Source organism: Aulonocara stuartgranti, assembly GCF_965226115.1.
Source record: "Aulonocara stuartgranti genome assembly, chromosome: 19".
Taxonomy (NCBI): domain Eukaryota; kingdom Metazoa; phylum Chordata; class Actinopteri; order Cichliformes; family Cichlidae; genus Aulonocara; species Aulonocara stuartgranti.
In genome coordinates this window covers 7,678,884-7,706,406 of record NC_138955.1, presented here as the reverse complement: position 1 = coordinate 7,706,406, position 27,523 = coordinate 7,678,884, and the positions used below count along the sequence as shown (strand labels likewise).

The 27,523-nt window shown below is 41.0% G+C and overlaps 1 long non-coding RNA gene across 9 annotated transcripts in view; it reads right to left on the bottom strand.

Annotated features, from left to right (window-relative positions):
* LOC309695669 overlaps nt 1-27,523 on the bottom strand; it is an 80,700-nt gene that overhangs the window by 45,290 nt on the left and 7,887 nt on the right. The window contains exon 4 of one of the 9 annotated variants that reach the window (XR_014273206.1): nt 25,978-26,064. The exons of the other annotated variants lie outside the window; for them this stretch is intronic. This is a non-coding gene — a long non-coding RNA (uncharacterized lncRNA). Of the gene's footprint in view, nt 1-25,977; nt 26,065-27,523 lie in introns of those variants that run through there. 9 annotated transcript variants of the gene reach the window in all.

Sequence of the window (27,523 nt, the reverse complement as noted above, 5' to 3'; positions counted from 1 at the left end):
TTGGGAGCAGCACTGAATGAGACGCCTGCCGGACAGCTGTGCTGGCACACACTGCCATCCTTGCTGCCAAGTCGCAGAGCCTTTTTACCCCCTCTGCTCCCTGAACACTGCTCAGTGCTTACCGTCAGCCTCTTCCCTGTCGTGCTTCAATGACAAAACACACGTCAGGCTTTAACAGCTCACTTTGCACTAGCTTGGCGGATCCAGGCCAGCTTTTGTGTTATTGGCAGGGTCGCTGTCTGAGGTGTGTGCTGGGCCAGTGGAGCATACAAGGTCATATTTGGTCTCTGCTGTTCATGCTAATATATTAGATGGCTGAGATGATTAGTGCAGACATACGCAGGCTGCAATTTCCCGGCCTTGTGGGAGCTGTTATCATTTTATTTAAAGTCTAAAACAACTTACATTAAACACCTTCCTGGGAGAGGCATTACAGGAGAATCCTGAAGTACCCATCGCTGTCAGGTTCTGAAGGCCTTGAATTGAGATGTACTTTTAGTTACAGTAATTGAAGAAGTTAACATGGAAGATGTAGAGGGGTGTAATATGTGATTAGCATTTTGCTGTGGCACCAGACTGCATTAATAAGAGATGATGAAAAATCAATAGCAGTCATTACACCACTATGCAGGATAAAATATTAACTAGTTTGGAAACTGACCTGAGGAGATTTCTTTTCCTCCAGCAGAGAAGGCTTGATGTGGTTATTGGTAATAAACACCTACAGGAGTGCAAAAGCTAGCCGAGGAAACATCATATCTACCAAAGAAAGGGATGATGAGCAGTTAACCTTCAGCATAATTAGATCAACCTGGCCTCGTATGTGTTTTTTGCATCAGTCAAGTAAAGGAAGGTGAATGTATTTGAGCAGAGAGAATGATAAGTAATACAAATGCACACTGGCAAATTCAGTTCCTGCATTTGTAGGCATGTATTGACTCCAGACTTCAAAATGTATATCATGGCTTTGTGGAAACATCTGTCAGTGTCATTGTACGGCTTCACAAATGGCTTTGATCTCTCCAAGCTACTTCAAGTGCGAATGCAGAATCTCTTTCTAAGGCATGTTATGATTGTCTGTATTAAAAGCATAAATTTTAAATTGGAAGCAGATGATGTTATTAACCAGATCCTCCATATTGTTGTTACCATTCTCACTGAGGACTGTAGTCTTCCTCTTTCTGTCTTTTCTGAATAGATTCCCAGTGGAGGGATCGACATGGATTTCACAAACAATTTATCCCAAATTGCAGGAAAATTGACTGCAGATCTTACAGAGAGGACAAGAAAAAAGAGAGGAACGAGCTTACGATGATCCACAGGGTATTTATTCACCAAGGCTCTCATGGTCGTTCCACAGGGTTCTCTCCTTTCAAAATAACCCACGGCCCCCTTTTCAAACCACCCTCCAACAATCACCACCCCCACCCATTCGTTCGCCGTTTCAAATGTATTAATGGGCCGGAACCTTCCTGGATGATCTTGGCCCTCTCCCTAATGAAAACACTCTGTGGCTGGATCCCAGTGCAGTAATCAGGATCTGGCCTCCAGAGCACTGGAGCATGCAACATGCAGAGCAGGAAGAGCCCCCCAGTGACCCCACACTGTGTCCTTCAGTCACCCCATGTTGCCCTGCGCCCTCTCTGGCCTGGGCCTCTTCTCTTCTAAAGCCCTCAATGCCTGAAGCCACAAGCCAGGACCTATACAGTTTGAGGAGTTTGATAGGCTAGAAACAGCGCCCATTACCGAATTTACTGTTTATGTAATGTCAATGAGGTGTAACGCTCTGCAGTATCACAGTTTTGTAGGCAATTAGAGTTTATGGATATTCAAAAGATTTTGAGTATGTGTTGATATATTATTATCCCGTGGTAAGCTGTTCGTTTCGAGCTCATTTCTAGAAAAAATGTTAGACAATATTTACTCTGACATGTATTCAAATAATCTCAGTATGTACCTCAGTGAAGAAAAGTTGTTGTTACATGTTTCAAAATATTACATCATCTTTAACTGTGAAAGCTGTGTATACTGTGCACTCTGCTTTGGGCATCTCTGATTCATCATCAAATCAGAGCCCTCAGCTACCATAAACAGAAGCTAGCCGCATATTGTAAACGGTGAAATAAAAGCCTTCCACTTCCAGGGGAGGTGTCATTTTTAAAGGCTGATCGGGACAAAACAGAAGCAGAAACCATGTCTTGGGCTCTCTCTGTGTTTAGCCTGTCGGTAGCCAGAAAGACTTTGTTTGGTCTGCTTTGACAGGCCTCCTTTAGTCTCCACTCTCTGTCCCCCCCAGGCCCCAGCCTTCAGCCTCGAGGTAAGCCCAGCCAGATGTGGCGACCCAGGGTTCTTTACAGCTGCACGTGTAGAGGGGCACTAGAGTGATGGTGCAGTCGCTGGGACGTGCATCATCTGTTTTAACTTGTCTGTCTTCCCTGACAGACCTGCTGAGTGCTGTTTTCATTCCCCTTGGATAATATCTTTTACAGTTTTGCGAAACTGTCAGCAACCTAAAGCGGTGATCCCCACCTACCTGTACTGTTGCCCATCACCCCTAATGACAACCAGACACCCTCAAAGACAGGGCACTAAGGTGCTAACTACCCCACAGAGCTACAGTACATCTCACACACTTCCCAGCTCACATTTTCCAGATAGAATGTAAGGTTCAGTTTATTTAGCTGAAATATCTGTTACGTGATTTTACTGTTGTCTTTTACTTTTTAGTGGGTAGTTTTTCTTTTTTCTACTAGTAAACATGCACCATTTCTAATATTGGCTTTAAAAAGAACTTTGCGCATCGTAGGGGTGTGATAATGTAATAGAGGGTTGATGTCACTCAAACTCAGCGACACTAGATAAATTCTGGGGACCATTTTTGCAAATTGTGAAAAATGCCCCTCTTACTTTGGTTTATGCGAGAGACATTTATGTGTGAGCACTTCTTCAGGGCAATTTATTTGAGAATAAAAGAGGAGCCAGCCTTCACATGTGTTAGTGGAGCGTGTGACAACTACACTATGGTCTGCATTTGTTTTTCTTGGGCTCTTTCATTCTCTCCCTCTGACCTTGGGGGAACAAGGACCAGTGGGCAATTGTCTGGTGTCTCGAATAGTTAAGTCAGACATTTTGCTGCTCTACAAAGAACTGCAGGCCCGCTAACTACTGAAGAAATTATAGAGGAAAAAATAATGAAAGAAAATCTGTCAGATATGAAGAAGTCTCAGCTTTTTAGTGTCAATGCTCAGCCAGGCATAAAACGCTCCATTTAGACCCCTGTTCCAGAAACAAAGCTTTCTGGCACAGCCTCACAGGTAGTGATTGTCTGAGAATGTACAGAAAGATTTCCATGTCTCCCTTGCCCCCTCCTTTCTCCTCCGCTTCCTCCAGCCCTCCCTCTCTCCTCATATAAGACTGTAGCGTTCAGCAGCTCAGCTACGAGTTGTGAAGCAAACTTGGTGAAAAGCAGCAGGAGATGAATCTCTTTAAGTCCCCTTGAACAACATAAAACAGTCTGGGCTTCCATTATTCAGGGGCCTATGCTGCTTGTTTACAGTAGACTGGGCCCCGGTGCACCTGCACTCCGGATGGCCTGACAGCTTGATGGGCCCTTTAATGGTGATTCACTGGCCAGATATATGTGGATAAAAATGGAATTCTGGGAGAGCAATCTAATAAGAAAATAAAGCGCTGAATGGTTGCCATGGCTGTTGGATGAGCTTGTTGGGCCCTGTTCACCAGACCATGCTGGCTGGAAATCAAATCCAAACTTTGATCTTGGGGCTTTATTACATGCTATCACCTCAGCTATGGGTCCCTTCAAATAGAGTGTCACAGGGTCAAGTAGATGGTACTTTAGTTTTACCTTTTAAAACTCAGGCTTTAACCTTGATGCTCTGTAAACAGGAATTCAATCCCAGCGTTGAACATTATTTGGGTGTCTGTGGCAGTGTGCCCATAGTAAACTGTACAGTAAATTCTACACAGAAAAGAAATAAAATATCAGGCTGGTATGGAGCTATGCCAGAAATCTGACTCTAAACATAGCACTCAGAAGAACAGAACAACAAGCCTCACAGAAATCAAAGTTTACTAACTTGATCTCTGGAGGAATATTACTTTCTAAACAAGCAACTTAAAACACAGCCAATTTTATTGTAATTATATTATTATATAATGTATATGATTACATTATAATCTAATTAGTGGATATGATCTTTTGAAGGCATCTGACCCTGCTATTCCCAGCCTTTCGTCAGTGAGATATAAGGTATCCAGAGGCAGTCCAGTCTCTATGATGTTCAACAGCATGTACCCATTAAATACAGAGTGCATGACATGGTGCACGCACACACACATGAAAGGACACACATGAACGCATACAAACGCTCGCACTCACACGCAAACACATATCCAGGATTCTAACGTGAGGTGCATTGATCTCCCTTGTCATATATCATTAATGAGGGTATTAAATCCATGTTTAGGAAGCAGAAGGCTGGCTTTAAGCTGGTTTTGCTGGAGTAATGCAAAAGACCCTTGCAGAAATCTCCCCCAAGGAAGTGCCGAGCTCTGGCTCTCTGGCTGAGGAGCACATTAATGGAGTGATGTCATGGTAGCTCATATAACTTGCTCTGTCCAGGGACAGGGAGAAATTTCAAGTCTCTGACCCATAAAGTGACCCTAAATCAGCAAATGATAACGTGCAATTATTGAAAGCATATGTTCATATAAATACCAAGACCAAAAGCTGGAAATGTTTCTTTTTTGTGAGAAAGAATATTCAGATTGATGATAATGTAGGAAGCAAATAGCATATGATGCATCCTTATAAAAACCTTGTCATACTGTATACCAGCTCTATTGATCTGGCTAAAATTCTCCCCTGCGTGCCTCACCCCTGGGTTATCATCGCATCATTACCATCCGGAGTTTGGAGAGATGCTACAGTATGATATGGCAAATGGACTCACTATTGATTTTGTCAGAGAAAGACAGAATGGCAGATGGAGAGGAAATCAAGAAAGAACATCTGGAAGGGGACAGGGAGAAAAGGGTGTACAAAGGGCCTCAGATGAGAGATGATACAGGAGGATGGGGATTCGCATAATCCTGTTGAAATTTGCAACTGTGCAACGCAGAACAATTTCTGTGGAAGAAATATTTAAAGTCAGTGGACCTAAAATAGGCAGGATATGTTTGTTTCACACTCTTTGTACTTTCATTACACGTGATTTAGAAAAAAGAAAGTCAATTTTTTATCTTGTATTAAAGGAAAATAGAAGGCTGTAGCACATTAGAAAATAGCAACTTTTCTCTGACTAATCCCATTATAAGAGGGAGTCTTCGCTTTGGAGCAAAGCTGAGGTGTTAATGTGATGAGCAGCATGAATGCTGAAAAAAATGGGACAATCCTTCCTTTCGGGAAAGGGATATCCTGAGGCACAGCTATATAGACCTTAAGTGCTGACAAAGAAGATATTGTATTTTTCCAGTAATCCTTTTAAACACCACAAGGCAGAAGCATACAGTTCATTTCAGAGTAATGCTTTTAAATTTCATTGAGGAAAGACTTCTTTTGTGATTTTATCAATCATTTATTACAAGCCTGGCAGAAAAAAGGTGAATATTCATATGCATAAAAGTCACAGAGTGCTTCTACAAAGAGAAATACTAAGAAAATAAAATAATCACAGCAGTTCCTCCTGAATCAGGTCATCCACACACACACACACACACACACACACACACACACACACACACACACACACACACACACACACACACACACACACACACCAAAAGACCAGTATTTTTTTCTCTTTCTTCCCACTGGCTTGGTTTGTTTTGTTCTGCTTGATTAACCGAGAATGCTTGAAACTGTATGTATTGTTTCCGCACCATGAGCAGTGTCTAAAATATTTGCTGTGCATTAAATACTTTAGCAGACAATCAAAATCCTTTCAGCACTCCCCATTACTGTGAATAGGCTTAAGGGAAAATAATGGGCTGGGCATGCTGGTTTCGGAAAACATGTCAACAATTTATCGTCAGTAGAGTTTCTTGCTGTCAGGTGGAGCTTACTAGGGGCTACGATTAGTGCGGATTTGTGTGATGCACCATAACCTTGACACTGAACTGTAAAACAGCTTCACGCAACATTCCAAAGCACCTGTCAATCACCTCACACCTACAAGGATAAATATCCATCTGCTAGGGCAGCGCTTTGAAAGATGTGTTAAAGTGAGTTCTGTGTAGCTGTTTTAGTTACATCGGGAATATGTTTTAAGATACATTCTTGGCTGAACTTTCTGTTTTTGCACAACAGCGGACATTGTGATGTGCAAAGATCCACTAAATACTCAGGAAGACTGTGTGGTATAGTTATACCTTGAGATGGTACAGCCAGTTGCATCGGATGTTGCCAGGTCCCCAAAGCGAGACTTTCTGACCAGACAGTCTTCTCATTATGACCAGCACAGGTGGATCCTTGCTCTAGTCTGCTCTATTGTTCAGGCTTTGGACACTATGAGAGTACCATTAACAGTAGAGGTTATGTGAAATGTGAAGGTGGGAGGAAACACATTTTTCAATACATTAATTTTTAGGAAGCATCTTTCACAAATGTCTCTGCTATTAGCTGACCTGTGGGAAGCTGCTGAATGAGTTTCACCCAGCGTTCAAGGTAGGATGGCAGCTTTTAGGAAGGGCAAAGGTCAGAGAGCATTTGCTTTCATAAAACTGGTTTTAATCACTCCTTTGCCACTTACTGCTTAGACTGAACTTTTGGAGAGTGCATGCATGTGTGTGTGTCTTTCTTCTCTACCTGTTCAAATCTGCTAGCTTCATTTGCCCTTTGAAGATATAAAGAGAACTTAGTTTATTTATTGTAAAGTCACTATCTACAGTAGCCAAGGGGACAGCAAAAAGAGCATAAACCACTTAGCAGCTAGAAGTCTTTTTGAATTTATTGCAGGATTTTTAACTGGTCATTTTCCTTGCCAACAACTGCACATACTTTATGCAACATCTCATGGCTGAGAAATACAGGAAGTCTGGCGGCTTTACCGGGGGAAGCTGGAAGTGTTGCAGGGCATCCCACTGAGAGGAAAGATGGACAGAGGTGTGGTGGAGTGGCCAGGGCACCTCACAGGAGACCAAAAAGGATTTCACACCAGTTGTGGCCAATTGTTTTGGCTTATCTCAGAATTTATCCCAACTCCACCTCAGAGGCAGAAATATGGATATAAGAAACCAATAGTTCTACATAACACATCAGGAAGTAAAAATATGTTAATTATTCAAGCTCGCAGCAAAATAATAATAAATGAATTCTCTGGAATGCTTTTATTATTACACTGATTACCATTTGTGTTGTTAACAATAACGAGATTAATACACCGGCCTCACCCCCTGCCATTCCTCCTGGATTGTGGTATTGGCTGGGTGGTGAAGCTGTCAGTCACCAACATGTCTGGACGCATCAACCCCTAATCATCAGAGTTTTAACAAAGTCCCTCACTTCTAACAGCTTAGGATGACTGATACATCACAGGAGCGGGCACCACTGCCTCAACATGCACCTTAATGCAGTATAAGTCTTTCAAAACCGAAACAGGATGACATGGCCACACTCCTAAAGCATGTTTTAGAGACCAATCCTCCTTTGGGTAGATTAAAGAATATATTTTCCTGGTTTGTACCTTGGATTCACAATGTAGAGTTTGACAAAGGCTGGCATTCCCTTTGACATCCCTTCATTTGGTCTGTGGCTCTGTGCCATCAGGCCTCTTGAGGGTGGGAGATGAGTGGCATGGTGAGGTCCAGTACACGTTTGCCTGCTGGTGTGATGCAAGGGCAGTGTTTATGCGACATCATAAATATGCATGTTGCTTTGTGAAGTGCAGGGGCATTTATGACAGTAGAGTGACAGTATTTGCACTTTCAGAGGTCATTTACCTGTCATCTACTGTGACAGTGGGGATGAACAAGGCAGAGGACAACTACGCATCACAACTGATAGGACAGTTTGAAAGGGTTTAAGTGACTAAGGGGACTTAGTTTTAATTAATTATTATGATGTAATGTAACATTTCCCCTAAATTATAATTGCTACCTTACATGTAGCTGAGCAATGATCTGCATGAGATGAAGTGTACTTTAAGTATTTATAAAAGAAATCGCAGAAGACATATTAAGACATAGTGTTTTTCTTCTTTGGTCTTTGATTGTTCTTTCTAGCTTGAGGATACTTTTCATAAGCTGATTGGGGTTAATACACTAGCCAATAGCACAATGCTGCACTTCTGTTCCACTCTGCTATTTTTTGGGGGTGTTGCTACTTTGGAGTGTCTACATCAGCCCTAGCCTCAAAATAATGTTTCCCAGACCTGAACACTGGCCCCAGCATGTGGTATCACTTTGATGGAAGATTAGCAAGGCTGATATCATCAGGCCTTGTGACCTGATGCTTGTCCTGTGGCTGTATAAAAACATTATGAAGATGTCTTGGCTGTGAGGTTGTCCCAGAATTTCTTAAATAATAATAATTTCTTAAAATAAGTAAAATTACAGAATATATTAGGTGAGGCACCCTGAGGTAATTTGGCATAGACACTTGGGCATAGAGACATTTCCATTTACAAAATTCTAATTTCAGACTAGAAGTTGATGAAAAAACATCAACTGTGTGATGTCATCTTATAAGTAAGATTAGGCAGCAATGGTTGAGTCTTTTCCTGGAATGACACGGGGTTGGTCAGAGGAGGTGCTCATCAGCCAGGATAAGCTCTGGATATCTACGCGCCCCCACCTCAGACAGATCACGCGATGTGGAGAGCTATGTCCAAATGAACACAGGTGCTCTGATTCGTCCTGCGTGTTCAAACACAAATCCAGGCCTCTAGGGAACCATGCTATCCTTCCCCAAAGAGCATCTGCCTCGAGGGATCTAATGTCAACAATGAGGGGATGTTTTGGAGCTACGGTGCATTTTATAGTTCTGAGTCAGATGTGTATGGGGTATGTGTATGAGAAAAAAGAGCGCAGGAAAGGGGCATACTGGACACTGGATAAGCATTCCTTTTAAATCACTAAAAAGGTATTTCACAATATTTTTCATGAAGTAAACAAGTAAAAAATAAACAATGTTGACCAAGGGATATTGAAAGTTTTACAAACTGAGTCCTCTAATTTAGACATTGTCTGCATAGATAATGTGTGAAGTTATAACAAGAAAACAGCCAAAAGATTTGCACAAACCACAAAATCATATGTGTCAGTAAGTTGAGAACCTGATAAACCCCATCAAAACCAAACCCTGCTGTGCCGGGACTCACAATAGCTCACTATTTCCCGTCTTGGATACAAGTCTCAACAACCTCCTCTCACTGGGTCAAAGTGCTATATGGCACAAGTCCAAACACAGGCCTACAGTAAATAGAGAGTGTTTCAGAGTGCATAGAGTCTTGCTTCAGAGGGACAGTGTTTGGATAGGCCCTCCTCTGTCTCATGCACATGGACTTAAGTTGAAATAATGTGCTCACATGCTGCATGCTAGATTTATGTACCTGAAAGTGCTGCTCCATCTCCGCAGCTTAGTGCTCTCGGGTCTTTCACCAACATGTAACTTCACATTGATAACTCTGAAGCAACAGCAAACAACTGCTGGGGCACTTGTAACTTGAGTCCATGACAAGTATAAACATACATGATGTTGTTGCCTTTTTTGTCAGTTTTCCTTCCTTCCGTGTTTACCGAGCTATAAGATGAAAAGTGTTAGCCCCTGGCTTTTCCTTGGAGTTTATCCATTGTCAGTGTGTTATAAGCTCACATGATTAGTTATGTGTGCTTAAATTACTAAAATTCAAGTAATGACAATGCCTATGGCAGAATGAAGTAATATTTATGCATAGTGTTTACTGTACAAAAATATGCAGGGTGGAGGTGGATGCCAAAAAAATCAAAACAAACCTATTTCCTACTTTCCTCTGACTGCTTGGATCTGGGCTGATCTGTCCCTGGCATGAGCTCCAGGCACAGAGAGTGAAGATATACTCCCTAAAATGATCGTCCTGTGCAAGTCTTACACGGCTCAGCTAAAAGATTCATTTGGGCTGGAAGGACAGAAGAAAGGCGGAGGAGTCTGGGATGTTGCAAGTTTGTTTGCGTATGAGTATGTGTTTGGGCAGAAAGGGAGTACGTATGATCAAAAGCAATGGGGAGGCAGGAAATGATGCAAGGCTGTAAAAAAGAAAAACTGCTGGTGGTGCTTATTTTCACTACACTCACCACTAAAAATGGACCAAGGTCTGAGGGCCTGAAAGGTTAGGGCCGATGCCTTGGAAGTGACCAAGCTCTACAAATAGCCCCCCTGCCCCTGTCTAAATGTCATTGTTTGAATTCCATCTGGAATATGGATAGTTCCTACAGGGTCAGGATCCCAGGAGATGGATATTTCCCTCTTGTCCAAATCTACAGAGGAAAGGAAATATTAAACAACTCCACTGCACCTTGATGTTTCTGCAGACCAATTTTTTTTCTGACAGAAATCCTTCATATTAAGGAAACAGACAAGATGCAGTGCATGCTCTTACCATCTCTAAATTCTGCACTGCAGCATTAAAATGACACGGAGAAATACAAACTAAGAAAAATAGAGGATAGTGTAGCTGCACTCTCAAACAGGAAGGTAAGGGGCAGTAGACATCAAACTGTCACTGTCAGTCTATATGCGGCATCTCCATAAACTGCTGGATACAGACTGGCTCAGCATGAGGCCAGGGCCCCCATTCAGCAGAGCGTTCCACTAGAGTGAGCCCAGGGGAGCCCTGGGCCAGGTAAAGTACTATCCCAGTGCCTGTCTTCTGCATCTAGAATCACAGCCCATCTAATGAATGAGACAGAGCACTTCCACCACTGACTCTCGGAGTCATTAACAACCTTCACTCACAAAGATTTATAACTTCATGATAAATGCATGTGTGACTAACTACAATAAAGACACTTCCAAGGATAACAGTTTATTTTTGGTCAAGCATGTGTGTGTGTGTGTGTGTGTGTGTGTGTGTGTGTGTGTGTGTGTGTGTGTGTGTGCCTTGTGTTTGGCAACAGCGGAAAAAAAAAATCGCACCATTTAACAAAATTTGAGACAAAAACAAATTTTGCAGATCATTTCCATTTTATAATGATGTCCTTTGTAGTGTGCACTTTCAAGATAACTTCAACAATTTTCCAAAACTGATATTTCTAAATACATATATTTATATTTATAATATGTCAATCTAATATGAATATATTAAATGTAATCTGTGCTAACATATGAGCTACACCTTGAAATAGAAATAATAGAAATAGCCCTCTACTGACCGTAATAGAAACCCATAAAGTGGATTATATGCAGAATGCATGTGAGGTTTAAGTAATCTGATAAAACCATCAGTTGGAGCAAATCGCCAACAAACTTAAACTGTGCGCAGAAACACACACAGCTGCACACGGGAACAGACGCACGGCACTATCTGGTAAAGAACACAGCAGGTAATCTGAAGCAGTTCCAGGACTGTGCTGCTTAGATGGCTCCATGCCTTGAGGGCCTGCTAAACACTACTCCCTTGGCGAAAGCCCCATAGAGGAAGAATCAAGGAGAAATCAGTGTCTGAGATCATCCAGGCCTACAGCACAGAGAGCTAATAGTAAAGCTAACCCTCACCTGTCCATGAAGACTCCCACCTCCATGTGTGCCGTGAGTGTGTAGTGTGTGTATTTTGCATGATGGAATTGGGAGAATATCTGTGCTTGTGTGTGTGTGTGCCAAGAAAGTCCTTGCCAAAAGCACAGCTGCCTTCATTGTGACGCATGGTTCCATCCCATCTGATCTATCTATCCAGAAAATGAAAAACCCACTTTTTTTTACTCTGATACCACTCCGCTGCTACCTCTCTCTTTCTTTTAATTTTCTCCTCCTTTTTTTTTTACTCCATAATTTCTTCCAGTCATGCCGTCTGAATGTTCTCTCCAGACTCACATGGCAGGACAGAACCTGGAGCCCCAGCTCTCCTCTTGGAATGTCATTAATTCCAACATTCCCATCTCTGTCTAAAGTTAGATGATTAGACCGCTCACTTGCTATGGAGTTAAGATATTGTTCTGATGAAAACATTCTGCTGTCTTGTCCTCCTTTCTTTCGCTGCTAGTGTGAGCCAGAGGTTGAGAATGGATCCAATAGAAAGAAGGTAAAACTTGTTTAAAAGCACTCTTTTTATACCCCCAAACATATGCAAACAAATACATTTTTCTGCACATTATATTTCTAATGATACGTATGCTGGACGTTAGTAGAGAATGTTATGATGATACTACTTGAAAAAAAAAAACTATTATTGTATAAACTATGATCTTTGGTGCAAGAGATTTGATTGATCATATGCATTTAAGTCTGCAAAGTTGGAAAGAGTGCATACTCAGGATCAAGTGAAGAACAAGTCAGTCACTTTTAAACTCTCACAGGGAAACCAAGGTCAATACAGCATACAAGTCCGATGAATTCGACTCATTGAATATTGATCAGAATGGGGGAAAAGTAAATGATCGATGGGAGAGGTAGAAGACTGCTGAAAATCTGGAGGTCCTCATCTACTGTGAAAAAGATTCCCAGATTATAGAGAAAAGGTGAGAACGTGGTCGGACGGCTCAGGCTACAGATGTTCGCTAATGTATTTCTCAAGCGGCCTTTCATTTTTACTTCTACTACCTTTTTTAAACCTACATAAATTAAAATATGGTTTCAAACAACTTTATTAAGTGCATTCACACAAATTAAACAGTGTCCTTCTGACCAAAGGTTGTTGTGCAATCTGACTCAGGCCAAATGAACAAATAAAAGCCTTTAAAAGAACACCTCGACTCAATTAGGCCTTTTAACCAAACCACGGCAAACAAATCACTTTGTTGATCAATCTCTTCAATAATTAAATGCCGGGCAATAGCTTTTGTGTTTGGCTGCTGTCAATACAACTGAAATTTATTTCTCACTGCCTGTACAGGAAGTCAATTTTTACAACCTTTCGATTTTTGACTGTGAAAGCAAATAATCTGAATGCAGCAGTGAGTGGGGTATTAAACAGGCAGTGGTGTAACTGCAGACGATGATGTCTTTTAAGGGTTTTTTTGGTTTTGTTTTTTCCTGCTGCAACATTAATCAATAGATGAATTTAGATATGCCCTGCAGTGCTAAATCCCATGCACTATGCTCGAGGAATTTTGGTGCACAATGCCAAGATATACAGGATATGAATATGATATAACCATCCAGTAGTGGTACTATCCACTGCAGTAATCTAACATGATGAAATACATCCTCTGAAAGCATTTCACAAAGTTTTCTGCAAGGGTTTGATTGTGTCTCATGCTGTAGTCTCCCTCTGGATGAGACTGTATATCATTATTTTTTCCTAACCTCGGGCTATTTACTACTCTTTACACTGACGAAATAACTTACTTTCAATCGGCAACCCTTGCCCTCTTTGTAAGGTAATTTCCCTGGCTGAGAATGGAGCAACCAGAGGAGGAAGCAAAGGGACAAATTACCCTCTGTGTCTAGACAGGTACATGGGCAACAACAAAGGCTAACCTCTACAGAGAACAGATCTGAAGAAAAGACAGGCACACGGTCAAATCTCTAGGCTGCAACCCAAGGTTTTCAGAATGGCGAAGCAATGTACAGTATTTTTAAGTGCACAAAAGTAAATAATTATAACAAACAGAAATAAATAACAAAGTTGTCAGCCAATGGAAGGAAGAGTACGTGGGGAACATAAATCACACAAGTATCACAATGCAGCACCTCCTTTAGCACAGTCCCTAGAGAGAAGGTCTGGGCAGACTTAGATCCTGGACTCTCTCACAGCTATGTAAATCATACCTGCTGTATTAGACCCTTCAATAGACCCCAACAGCTCCCTCCAGACACTAGTCACAGGTCCCCTGCTCAACTGTTAATTCAACCCAGAAATCACTACAGCCACTGAGCCCGTTGCTCCAAAATAAGTCTCAGAGGAAGTGCTCTAACCCCAACCACAAAGCTCCAGACCTCTAACCTCAGATCCTCCAGGTACATGAGCTCTTAGCTTGAGTCACAGTTGTGATGCTATAGTGGTAAAGTCCATTTTAAAGTTATTCTCAAAACTAAAAATAACATGACGACAACTCTCAGTGCTCAAAAAAATGAGAATAAAGAAACTTGCTGGATTAAAAAAAAGGAATCATAATGATAATGGAAGACATCCATGTGAAGAAAGCCAAAAAAGCTGTTAAAAGCTTCACTTAAGAGGCCATATTTGATCCTTCCAGACACTTCATTGGGAGCCCAGCAGGAGGAAAAAAAAGAGCAGTTGATGGAATGCAGCCATTTGTTTGACCCCGTGGCCGTCTCGGGGAGGAAGGCCGGAGACAGGTAGATATATGGCTAGTTTGTTATTGTGAATTCCAGATCCTGTGATTATCTCTGACTCTCAACCTTCTGGAGTTTTTTAATCTGGGGATTCTTGAGACAGTTCACTTGCAGCCGCTGACGTCGCTTCACGCTCACCTTTTTCTGACCCCCTCTTCACTATTTTAACACTGCACACACAGCACACATATGCAAAAGCTACAGGATTCCCTGTTTAAGAGAGAAGAAAAAAAAAAGAAGTGGGGAAAAAAAGCAGTACCTTACAGAGTCCAGGGCCAGGGTCAGGTTTCGTTTTAATGTCCGTTGCATGAGGATGGGGGCCTGTGGAAGTGGGTTGCTGGGCAAAAAATGGGGTTACCATGGAAGAGTGTGGGGTTAACAGGAGTTCCCATTCTGCACATACAAGCCTGCTGATGTCACACACCGCTACTTGGAAGCTGGATGACGAGTCGCAGCTTTTTTGCTGCCACTTAAATCGCTTCTCTTACTGCTGATGGGGAATTGGAAATAATGTTAGCTGTAAAAGATGGTGATAGACAAGACAAACAGGAGACCCCCGATAGCAGAGACTTCTAGACAAAAGGAATCAAGTTTCTGCGCCTTTCTCCAAATGAGAGGTGGCTGATTGAAACCAGATAAGGTTAAAATGGAACTGTTAGGTCCAGTAATGAGATTCCCTGAGTGTATGTTTGGATTAGGTGATTACAGAACTTGCCTTCCTCCTTGCAGTCACTCAGACATGCACACTGACACAGTCTGTATGTACAGACACCTACACGTATGCAGGCGCACACTGAGCACTAGGCTATCATGAGGGTAAGAGTTCATGAAAATGGTGAAATACAACTCTGTCTTCCTGTTTCTATACTATAAGGAGGTGTAGCAGAACAAAAGGGAAATGGGTTATGAAAATAGACACAGCTGGTAGAGCCTAAACAATGGGCCAGCTGGTAATGATCCTCATGACTTCTAACACTCGTTACAGGGTGTGCAGAGTTACCAATAAAAGTAAAGCAGAAGATGAAAAGACAAGCAAAACTCAATAGAACCCGAGCGTCAGACTAACACCTGCCTATATGCAGGTTAATGTCAGATTTGGGATAAATCCAATGCAGACTGAAGCTCAAAAAAACCCAAATTAACAAACAAAAAAATCCCAATTTTATTTTTCTCCATCTGTGGAAAAATCTGTTCAAATGATCATTTTTTAAATCGCATTTAAGTTTTCCCCCGAAATTAAATCTTTCATTCTACCGACGCGCCTGTAGTACGCAGGGACTCTAGCGAAGTATACTGACATATGTTGAAAGTTTGTTGGCTTAAGTATTTCGATAAAAAATATGGCGTGCATAATTAGGTGATGTTTCCATTTTTTAACTGCTGGGACAACACTGTCAGACAGGCTTGCAGCCGCTCACTTCAATAACGGTGTGTGTGTGCATTGTTCTTTTGAAAAGTTTGTCACACTGACAGCGTCACCAGGGTTTTTGACATCGCCTGTCATGCTGAAGATCTCTGCTGCCTCTGTTGCTGTCACTCCTTATCAGCACTCATTTCTTAAGTTTATGCTTGCAAATATTCAAAAACCATATTACCATACCTAGAGCTGCCAGGGGGGCAGAAATGAAAGGAGGCAATAATCTCTCTCTTTCTTTATCTGCAAGCTATCCTTCAGCAAAGTATTCTGAGCTAAGAATTTTCAGCAGGCTTATATGACTGAGAAGGATATTAATGTTTTGATTGTCATCTTTTTTTTTTCTAAAATGATCCAGCTTATGTTCTCTATGGCAAACACTCTAAAGTTATTCTTTTCTAAATTATTCTATTTTACCTCAGGTTAAATGGCAATGTCACAAAAGAGCGTATATAAAATTATTAAATACGGCACACAATAGTTTGGGGAGTGTGGGGGTGGCTTACATGCACATTTAATTGCATTACAAGACAAACACTTAGCACCATAATGCAAAATCACAGCAGTACAATTTCACAGTGCTTCCACACAAAAACATGCTGCCTGGCATGCATTTTGGCATATCCATCACAATGCTCCTATCTGCAAGGTGCAGGGTAACCTGATTTAAGGGCAACTTATTGGATTTGTGGGAGGGACTGAGAGGGGTGGAAGGGAGAAAAGAAAAACAAAAGGGAAGGATTAATCACGATGCAGCGGGATGACAGTGCCTACAAAGGCGGCCATGAAACAGTTGCTTGACGAGAGAATGATTGCAGCATCTGCAAGTAACCGGCTGCCACTGGCGATGTTCTTCCTCCAACTCAACTTGTCAGGTGTAATCATTTTGTTAAGCTTAATGTTTTATGCAAATGCACTTGGGGAGAGTTTTGTCAGGGGGCTGGTTGTTGTTTTTTTTTTGTTTTTTTTCCCTCAGTGTGTGATGTATGTGTGGGTATGTATTGTGGTTAAAAGTGTGTATGATGTGGCGTGTGTATGTGAGCATGGGGAGTGGGGTGGAGGTGGTCCATATTTGGCAATGTGTATGTGTGTGTGGTATTGTTTCTTAAGCGCTCTGAAAATATTTGCATTCCTCTGAACCCTGCCTGTGTTGCCCTGATTATTTCCTGTATGCATCAGGGTTTTCTCTCACAGAGATCACACAGCTCAAGTCACATCACACATGACTGAAGAGGAGGGAGCCATTGCTCACGAGTGCCTCTGCACTCTTTCAATAGAGAGGAAACAATAAAAGGATCAATGAGGAAAGGAAAGAACTGATATGTTTATACACTTCCTTGGATGTAGATGGCAGCTGATTTTCCACAATCTATAGACTCAAAGCTGAGTATACTGGCATGATGTCGTTATATTGAGTCACATGACCTATTTTTATATTTTGGAAAAAACAGACTTTCAAGGTCAACAAGACAATTCCAACAAATGTCTCCTTTGTCCTTCGTATTAACTGAGGCAATTTTCCAATCACTTTCCATAAATTCAAATAAGACTTTTCTTCCCCATTTCTGTTTATGACAACAGCAATGACAACTATATTGTACTATACTGTATTACCCCAGTCTGTAACAGTTAATAGGTCATACATCTTTCTTAACGGACGCCACTGTAACAGCCTCATGGGACCCGGCAGACACAAACAGCCAGCCACACTAACTCTCCCAAATCAAAAAATGTTTCATCTATAAATAACTAAGTATAATCAGCTCTAAAAACCAGCAGAGGGAGAAGAAATGCATTGGGATGGACCAAACCTAACATGGCCCCCAGGTATGCTTTATGAACTTGCACCTTTTTGTACTTTTATTGAGCTATATCATTTTTTATGGTTCATCACCATCATCAGAGGATCTCATGTGAAGAATCAAAGTCTAATGTCAGTGCAGAGGAAGGAAAGAAGTCGGGCTGAATGCGGTCTTAGCCCGGGGTTTCATTTTCAATCGTCCTTTTTTTTTTCCCCACACATGCCTTAATTCGCTGCCAGATGCAATAAAACGGATGTAGCCTGTGGAAAGCGGGGTGGCTGTCTTATCTACAAGATGATATTCACTGCCTTGCCTTTTTCTCATCACCTTTAAAACTCCCTCACACTTTTACACAGCTGCCTGAATCCTACGGAGCAGGTTCACTCTTCCACGTTCTCTAGTCAAAGACAGAGGAGAGATTGAAATTTACCCATGCTTAAAAACCTCACTGCTGTGAATGAAATTTGACAAATTGCTCATTTTAATTCCCCAAAGAGTATATGCCCCTAAGCTTTCACCCCTCAAGTTTGGGTTACATCTTTTTCATCATTGTCTTGAACTGAAACTGTTTTGGATGGGAAGCTGAATGTTGATGATTCGTGACTTTGAAAATTATTTTTGTGTCCAAAAAGGGAAAAGGCTTTGTGACTTTTAACCTCTGGTTCTGTAGTGCATCTCCCATGTGCATACAAGTCAGAGTGAAAATATTTGAAGATCCTGTTTAAACTGACATGACCTACAATAGGGAATAATAGCACAAAGAGGAAAGGGGGAGATCTAGAAGCTTCGTATAGTTTAGAACTATTTTCACAGCTTTTTTTTTTAAACAGAGAAACTATATCTGGAGCAACCAACTTCCAACTTATAATGCAACTCTACAATAATCCAAATTATGCTAAATGCTAACAGAACAAAAGCTATTTGTTGTTCGGTGAAAATTGATTTAGACATCATTTCTGACGCAGTTTTGACTAACAGCCACTGGACCGAAAGCTCCTGTAAATCTAAATATCGCCAGTGGAAGTTGTGGAGTGCACACTGTTCTGCTTTCTCTTTGAGTTTAGCGATAATATGAGGGTTGTTATGGAGGAAAGGCAACCATGGCAACAACAGATGGCCTCCACGTGCCGTTTGTCTGTCCATTTGTCTTGTCGGCATAGCTCGTGGGGTTTTTCAGAGACTGGACTCAAGGGAAGCAAATCAACCAAGTAAAAAGACATTCAACCTCTGGAATCTTGAATGTGCACTTCTTCTCTAGGCTCCTTGTGTAATCTGTGATGTAACTATAATTGCCTAATGGTTAACTCCACTGATTGTACCACAAACTTTGTATAAAAGATAAATATCGCCACCATTATGTCACAAATTGGTTTGAGGACTGCCGTTTTGAAGTCGCAACTTACCCATTTTTTAATTTTTTTATAAGCACAGAAAAGGAAAGACGGGATTTGACTGAGAACTTAAGGAAAGTGACTATCATGCATTGAAAAAGACCTTAACCTAGAAAACGAGACAAAAACTTTCATAGGAAAGAAGGGTAATTTTTTCAAAGACTTTGACGTAATCAGACTTCTTTTTGCAACCAGACGGTTATTCTTCTATACTGGTAATTAGACAACACAGATTTAAGGCACTGCATTGGATTTAATTTTTAGATGCAGAAGCTAAGCCCATTTCACGATAAAGTCTAAAGATTAATCTAAAGATTAGGACATTAAAGGTGGCTGAAGAACACTGCTGTGAATAATTCTTTTCTAGGCTAAAAATATTGGACAAATTGGACACAGAAAGTCTTCAAAGTGCAATGCAACACTGGACAATTAGTGGCGTTTTGGTTGTTTTTTTTCTAATAAAAAAAATGCTAGCAATGTTACAGATCTAACACAGAAAAATAGACAACTTATAACCAATTTAGATCTTCCAATTAACCTAATCCCAGGAATGTTTTTGGATTCTGAGAGGAAGCAGGAGTACCTGAAGAAAACCCATGCAAGCATATGGAGAACATCACACAGAAAGGCCTGGCTAGCTTGTGGATTCAAACCCGGGCCCTTCTTGCTATGAGACAACAGTGCTAAACACTGCACAGCCATTGTGCCGTCTGCTCATAAGTAAGCCAAGGAAAAACTTCAGTTTTCAGTAAACACTGAATAGTGTCTTAAAATACAGTAATGTGTGCATTTGTGCATCTCTATGTGTGAAAGTGGACCACCAAAACAGAGCAGAGAGGACAAGCAATATTGCAAATGACAACAAAGGACTTCAACACTGCTGCACAGGCAACAATAAAGTGGCATCCATGGGTGCAATTACAGAATTACTAGAGTGGTGTAGTAGCTCTTTCTCATTAGAATATTACCTCTGGCTCCCAAAAAACAAGTTGAACCCCATTAAGATGACCTTCACTGGTACAGCGCTCATTAAAGAATGCTGAAATGCTCTTTTTCATCTGTGGCCGTAATGAGGGGACCGGTGTACATATCAATATTGAATTTTATCAAGAAGGACCCAGGCAGCAATTATAAGGACCTTTTTGAAAAGTTCACTTCTATTATGCCCCTCTACCACTGGTAATGACATTGTGGCCATAATCGCTCCCCCATGTAGTTAATATCAAATATGAAACCAGATATCAGGGGCCCCAGAGACTGTGAGTGCATGCTTTGTGTGTGTAAATGTGTGTGTGTGCCCGCATGTAAGCACTATCACAGTGTAAGCAGGTGCGTCCTTCATTGCATTGTGCCTTTAATCTTTTGATATTACAAGCCATTCATCATTTCATCCTGACACCTTCATAAAATAAAACATACAGTAATTAATTTTGGTAGATGCAGAGACAGAAAAAAAACGTAGACGAGAGGAAAGGATGATGAGAAAATGAGGAGAGGGTTATAGAGACAAGGCTTGAGAGTCCAAAATAAAGATTAGATTTATTATATTTTATGTGTCACATTCAGTGCACATTTTGGATGTGTCACATCAAAGGAATAGAGCTAATGGAGTTTAACAAAAATTTTATCTACTAATTTTATGCTTGAATCCAGAAATACAGGCGATTTCTCTTCATCAGTATGACTGTATAAGGCTGTGTGACTGCTAGATTCAACCACTGATAAATGTCAGTTCAGAACAAAGATACTGCAACATCCACTCTATTACTTTACATCATTCTCCCCAACACACATTTTCAGGTTCATACTGTAGGCATCTGGCTTGTAAGTAGCTTGATACAAATTTTAGATTAACTATATCAACAACCTTACTCCTGGGCATTAAAGCTAGACCTAAATGTAAATACACAAAATTTTAACTTAAACTGACATTTTTGGATTCTGATACACACATGTACAGAAATAAAAAAGATAAATAAAAGAAAAAACTGCCAACAAAATTTACAATGTGGACCCGCACACTGCGTGCAGTATACAGAATTTTTTTTTCTCCACAAACTCATTACTCCATTGCAACTTGGTTCTCCCTGTCAGTCGTGGTCTACACATCAGCCTCTATTACACACAACTACGCTCTGAACCCTCTAACACTGCTGCAGACAGTGAAGATGGATGCTTACACGGTGGAAAGTATGAAATTAAAAGGAAGAGTCTGATAAATTGACAGCAGGCACCTCAGGATAGAGAAGCATGAGATGGAAAGATCGACATGACTTGAGTGTGGAGCGTCGGGCCGCTGAGGAGAGGCTGATGGATATGCAGTGGGGTAAGATGTTTGGCTGTGAAATTGTTGCTGTGTTGTGTGTTCTTTATTTCATTTGAGATTTGCATGTTTTTACTGCATACACTTTCTTTTCCACTAGGCTAGATATTCTTCAATAAATAAATAAAGAAACAAACAAACATAAAACTGAAATGCCTGCAGAAATGGTAAATGGCCTGCATTTGTATAGCGCTTTTCTAGTCCCTAAGGACCCCAAAGCGCTTCACACTACATTCAGTCATTCACCCATTCATTCACACACACATTCACACACTGGCGATGGCAAGCTACATTGTAGCCACAGCTGCCCTGGGGCGCACTGACAGAGGCGAGGCTGCCGGACACTGGCGCCACCGGGCCCTCTGACCACCACCAGTAGGCAAACATGGGGTTAGTATCTTGCCCAAGGATATTTGGCATGCAGCTAGGAGGCAGCCTGGGATCGAACCACCGACTTTCTGATTAGTGGCTGACCTGCTCTGCCACCTGAGCTACAGCCACCCACATTGCCCTAACACTTAAGCAAGTTTAACCCTTTTTTGATACAAAAGTAAAGAACACGACATAAATATTTCATGCCACTTTAACACAGTTTTGTAAGTAAATTATTTACTTTTTATTTATTGTGGTTGTAGTAACTTCTGGAAAGTCCTTCCTTAAGATATTAAAAGAGTGATTTTTGATCAAAAAATTATTTATGGATTAAGTCACATATTTCCCATATTTTTTCCCCCACCATTACAAATTTTTTAATGGTCTTCACTAACTAGTGCTGTGCACACTCTCTTCCAGGCTGAGACTCTGGCTCACTTCCCAGCACATGTGTGTTAAAATTTAAGTGGCAACAACCAAGACATTACTGTAACTAATTTCCTTCGACCTCCACTTCTCAGAAGCAAATGTTGAGGATGTAGTGGCCTTTCGAACTGGCTTTATACCTCCCTCTTGCCTTCCCTTCCTCTTCTAACAGTGGTAAAGTCCCTGCACCCCCCTAACCCTACGCTGCCCGGCTGCTCACCCCAGCACAGGTGTTTCCCATTGCCAGTCACAGTCTCTCGCCCCAACACCAACATTGTTTTAAGGCAGAGGACTCTGGGCTCCTTCCAGAGACATCTGACAAGCCCATGTTTATCTGCACGCATAAAACCGCATGCATCGCAGTGTCTACTCGCTCAGCCTCCAGGGACAACATATGGTTTCAACATTAGTTCATCCCACTGAATGAAGTAAAAGAAAAGCTGTAAGGCCTTTGGTGGAAGAGGGCTGAAACGTGGGAGAGAGGATGAGTGTTAGCATCATCCACTGTATACAGTAGCTCTTTCACAAATGCTATAGAGAGCAAGTGCAGTGCGATTAGGCTGTTACGATACCTGCGTTAATGGGGGCGGCATGCATGCAGTCATCTTGATAATTTAATTTGAGTGTGCCCTGAGGTGGAGCAATCTTTATTTCATCAGCTCAAAGCAGTTTATTTCATTAAAATGTCTTCTTGTCCATCAGTAAGAACCTGTTCCTTTTGAGATAAGCTGGCAGAGTTCATCATAATTGCAAATGTTTGCCCATAATGTAAAGACCTTGTGGGGTCTAGTATTCTTTGAGATGAAAAAGGTTGCCATGCATACAAATCAGGACAAGTGACAGTAATTCCTGCCAACATTTTCGATTAGTTGCAATTCATAAAAAAGTGTCAGAGTTGCTCTCACCTGCGGGGCTTTGTAATTTGGCCGCACAGTTTCCTTTAAAACTCTGCTTTCCTCTCCATATAGTTTTCTCTAAAAACTCCCAAACAAGTCGAGTTCATTTTATTGAACTTAAAACAATTAGGTATGAAAATGAGTCCCTTTGTGCCATCATCTGTAATTTAAGTTTCATACTTTTCCTCACTCCCACGCATTTCCAGTATGTTAATATACACTCGTACGAGCACACGCTCAACTCTTGCCTACACCCCTCCCACACATCGCGGCGTAGCCGCTGAGAGGGACTAACTGACAGAGATTGCTGGTAATTCAAGCCAACATGATTGACTTTGTGATCACTTTAAAGTCCCAACTGGTCTTTATGCTTTCAAGAAATGCCAAAAGTTTCCAGCACAAAAGTGGCAGGGAATCAGGCATGAAGGAAACAAGAGGTAGAGAAACTGTACAACTGCTTTCACTTCAGAGCCCACCTCCCTCATTCCTTCTTCCCTGACTCTTTCCCCCCTTGGTACATTTAATGGCATAAAATTATGGGCCTGCAAGAGCGACAACAACTGTCTAGGTTTAAAGCATAATACGTTGACAGATGTGACACGGCCATTTTCTCCTCCTCCATTAGCATTGAGACGTGGCCACCTCCTTTTGCTCTTAAAGAACCAACCACAGTGGCAGGCTATAGTTGTCAGACGTCACTTCCTCTGTCATTAACCGCCGACACACTGACTGCTGCTGCTTTCATACTGACAAACAGAAAAAAAATATATCAAGGAGTCTTAAAGTATTTCAAAAGTAGTTTCTCCTTATTGTTACATAAATTCACATTAATCACAAGGGGGACGTGATTTCAAAACCGTGCCCCCTAAATGCACAAAAAAAGTATGTTTGTTACTTGGGAGGAGTGCAGAAAGGATCCCGACCATGAAATCTGTCCACAGAACAAAGGATTCAGATTCTAAAAACTGCATATCTCTTATCCAAATATGGCGGCCACATTCTGTACACTGTGCCTCGGAGAGCCAGAGAAGAGAAATATGATTTGGATAAACAGGAAGAGGATTATCATTCATAAACTTCTGAAGAATCTCAGTGGTGAAAGCCAGGTTAGCTGAAACCATAAATAAACAAGATCTGTACAAACAGAGTTTTGGTGTCGACTGTGCCTTACATAACAGCTTCGCTATTCTACAACTGTGTCGAAGCCAAGGTCTTTGTATAACTGATACCCTGTGCTGGTTTCTGACTGGTCTAAATAACCTATGACACCTCATTAGCTCTCAAGTTGGACACTCAGCATCATATTATTAATGGTGACATTGAAAATAGTAGCCATATTAAAGACCTCGCACTTAATGGTGCTGGTTTTGATTAACATCGCCTAAACTAAAGTGGCAGTGAGGTTAATGGGAACTTTGAACACACTTTTAATACACACGCTTTAATACGACATGCTTATTATTGGCCTTGCACACAAACATGTATACACACACACACAGATACGCACATATTTTCTCTATCTTTGCTCATATTGTCTTGGTAGGGGGGGTTGGGTGGTTATCATAGCATATGTATTATAGCACAGAAAATAAGTCTGAGGGACTCATGAAGCTGCCGCTGACTTGTCTGTATGAGCCTCATTAGGGACATTGATGGATGGGCTATTGCCACCACTGGGCTCACCAAGAAAAGCTCTGGGTATTATTAGTGTTTGTGTGTTTCATAAACTGACACTTAATTACAGGTGCAAACTCATACAACATACATTAATGAGTGTATGGCCCACTGAGTTTAATGCAGCCTGGATACTTAAAAGAAAGAACAAATGCAATTTAACACTGTGATGAAGAATTGGCCATATTATACAACATAAGGAAGGACAAATTATTGGTTTTATAAAATTGTAAAATTATTAAAAGAGGAAATTAACCTAAAATGCTTACACTGGAAAAATGAATAGCGCATAACTAGTTGTTTTTAAATATATGATAAGGGTTCACCTTGTGTCTTGTGTCTTGCTTTTACCTTCCAAAAACCACAGAAAAACTGTATAATTTAATTAATTCTATTAAAAATCACAGTTTAAAAACTAGATCACTGCGAATATGTAAGAAAGCATTAACTTAAAAATAGAATTAACTTCATAAAACAGTGTTTTTTCATTTACTTATGTTGCAGTGAACTCAATTCTCTTCTTTTTCACACACGCAAAACTGTAGTTGTGTATCAGATTTACAGCTGATAGTTTACTTTTATACCAGAGGAGGTCATACGATATGATATTTTCTGTTTCCCAAAATGGCTTCAGCCAAGAGCCCAGACATATAAAACATACTCCTGACAGCGATACATTTCATGTGATGACACTACTCTGAAACAATCCTGATATTGCCTTTCTCTGTCATAAACAAAACCTGACCACAGTTCTGCTTGCTGGTGTGTGTTTGTGCACTGCTGTCAATTTGTCCATCCGGTGTACGAATGTGTGGAAGGGGAGGAAGAATAGAGGAAGAATGGCAGAAGGACATGGAAGGGAAAACTCTTATTCTCAGTGGCAGAGTAAGTAGATGGGTTCACTCTGGGGAGAGCAGTGCGGATGGTTGTAAAATGCACAACTCCATGGTAACTGAAGGAGATGGTGGCTCTTCTGAGAAAAGAAACAAAGCGAGAGAAAGGGAGGGAGACAGGAGTGAGCGAGGAGCGCTAAGAAAGAAAGGAGGAAGGAAGAGTGAAAGAAGAAAAAAGAAAGCAGGAGGAAGGGAAGTGAGCAGACAGACAGAAGGGGATGGAACAGACATGGCGGGGGGGGGGGGGGGCACTCTGGCAGGTGCTTCATCATCTGCTGAGGCATTGTCAGGCCGCCCGTAAACAGTCATTGGGCTTCTCGAGGGAGCAACCTTCTTCATAACTAGCACAGGTATAAATCTGCCTCTTAGCCACTAAATTAGACACATTCTTGAGAGAGTCTCACTCTGCAAGTGCTCCACAAACCTGAGGGAAAAGGGAAGACAGAAAATTAAGGTAATCCACCGAGAGCAGTAAACGAGGTGCATGAATAAGGTATAGCCTGTGTGAATTTAACCAGATGGCCACTTTGATCCATATGAAAAATTGTTAATGTTTTCTCAAGCAAAAGCTGTTATGAATAGATTCTTTACACTGAGCAAGAATTAATTTCCCCACCAACTCAAAGAGCTGTCACTGCATCACATGTAAGTGCCTGCTGAGGCTCAAAGCCCAGTGCCAAGTCCAAGTCTGCACTCTGTCACTTCTTCACTGTTTATCCTTCATTAAAACTCTAAAAACAGTGACACACCTTTTTTTTTTTTTTTTTTGGATCAATGAACTTTTTTAACCTGTAACGTGGTGACACTTGGATATCACTGGCAGGGATTAGTAATGGGGGGAAAGGTCAAGACAAATGAGCCTTCTGACCATATAAAGTGTCTACTCGTCTGTGAGAATCCCTGTCATTCATCCTAAAAATAGCGGGATAATATTTATATATGCCCATATTTCATTTGATAAAAGGCAATATTATTAAAGTCTTTATCGAGAACAATAATATCCTTTAACATAACATGTAATGCTCCCAGCTAAAAGGAGTTTGTTGACATGGTGTACACTTACATACCACGTCTCCTCATCGGCTGCTTTGAATGAGTTTTCTGAAGTTCAAATTTGTCATTGGGAAAAACCCTGCAAACACGAAACTAAAGTGTGTTGCTATGTGTTGTAACAGGATACTAATCTCCAAAACACTCCATATATATATTTGCTAAAACATTGCCTCACTCGCAACGTGTTTGCTTAAATAGCACTTCACTTAGTCATGTTTTCAAAGGGTATTCTATGAGTCGGATGAAGGGGAAAGTAGGTTAATGTTAAGACATTTCAGTACAAAATAATGAAAATGTCATTTTAATAATCATGTAATTTACTATAAATTTGATAAGGAAAATTAACTTTTTTGTAAAATGAGTATAAACAGGAAATTAAACAACAAATGAATAGCTTAATAAAAATTTGGGGTATAAAATTTTTTTTTATACATTAAAAAAAGGCTTAATGCATGATGTAATTAACACTTTAACTGCAAAACAATGCATGAGTCTGTGTTTGCAGTCTCAGCCAAGGCTTTGTCAATCGTCCAGTTTAGGGTAACTGTTTTACTAGTTCCCCTCTCACTGAGCTCTCTAAAAAAATAAAATCCCCGCAGGACTTTTTAACATTCTAATAAAACGATTTTACAGAGTGGCGTGGGTGTGAATTTTGGGGATGATGCCATGAAAAAAACATGTGAGCACAGGATTGTTAGTGACTGAAAGGAAGAATAAAGGGAAGGTGTTGAGCATATTTAACTCATAAATCATGACGACACCGTATCACACAAGCAAGTTACATTTAGTTCAATTATGCAGGGCAATGTGAAAGTGATGCACTCTCTATA